Source organism: Podospora anserina, chromosome 4, assembly GCF_000226545.1.
Source record: "Podospora anserina S mat+ genomic DNA chromosome 4, supercontig 2".
Classification (NCBI taxonomy): domain Eukaryota; kingdom Fungi; phylum Ascomycota; class Sordariomycetes; order Sordariales; family Podosporaceae; genus Podospora; species Podospora anserina.
Window position 1 is genome coordinate 209312 of NW_001914835.1, and position 1164 is coordinate 210475.

Genomic DNA, 1164 nt, shown 5'->3' on the forward strand with positions numbered 1-1164 from the left:
GGAATCCTATTATTTAGCTTTACGTATACTCGATTTTTATACTATAGCTTTCCCTAACTACTTTTTTAAATACTTTATAGCTTTAACTTTTTTTATTAATATTATTCTATAATATCGTTACTTAACCTTCCTTAATATTTATTAAAAGTAACTTATTTATAATATATTACGTAATACTTTATTTACGGTTAAAGTAAATACTTAAAAATATCCTTTAACGTCTTTTTAAATAATAATAGTAACTCTCTAAATATATCTTTATAATAATCGGCTGGCCGGCTAAATATATTTACTTTAATATTTTCCAAACTTTTTTTATAATTAATTTAAAAATTAAATTCCGAAAGAAACTTTAATTATTATATTTACCGTACATTAAAAACTTTTATTATAGTAAAGTATTATAGGTTTTTATAATCCGTATAGATCTATATTTTAGAATTAATATTATTAAAATATAACCTTTATTTTTCGAACGCTTCGACGATAATAAATAACTTTTTATTGTAGATTAAATAGTTTTAACGTATCTTTTTTAGTTTTTTCGAAAAGAAAACTATCGGATATAGCTTTTTATTATCGTTTCGCTATCCTAACTACCTACCGATTATATAGTTTAATATATTTACCTCGACTTTAAATAATCGATTAGGGTTTCGTAATTTAAATATTAAGTTTTTTAAAATAATTTTTTTTAGCTCCTAAAAGGCTTACTTTTTTTTTTACCTCTACCGGAATTCCACGTCTTTCTTAATTAAATAGTTAAATAGTCGCGCGATTCCTACGTACCTATAAATAAATATTTAATAAAAATTTATAAATCCTAAAAATTCTTTAACGTATATTTATATTTATAGCGTAAGTTAATCCTTAATTACTATAATTTTTTTAAATTCTATACGAACCTTATTTAACGATATTAAATATTTTAAATATATTAGGGGGGGTATATGGGGGTCGCTCTTTTCTTTATTAATTAAAAGTCCGGCTCCGTATAGCGTATCGAATATCTCTCGTATATATTATGTATATTCCTTTAAAGTATATAAATAAATAAGGAGATTATTAAGATAATATATTAGGGGGTTATCGAAGTATTTCCGGATCGTTTAGTTAATAAAAAATTATAACGTTATAAGTATATTAATTTACCCGAATAGTAAT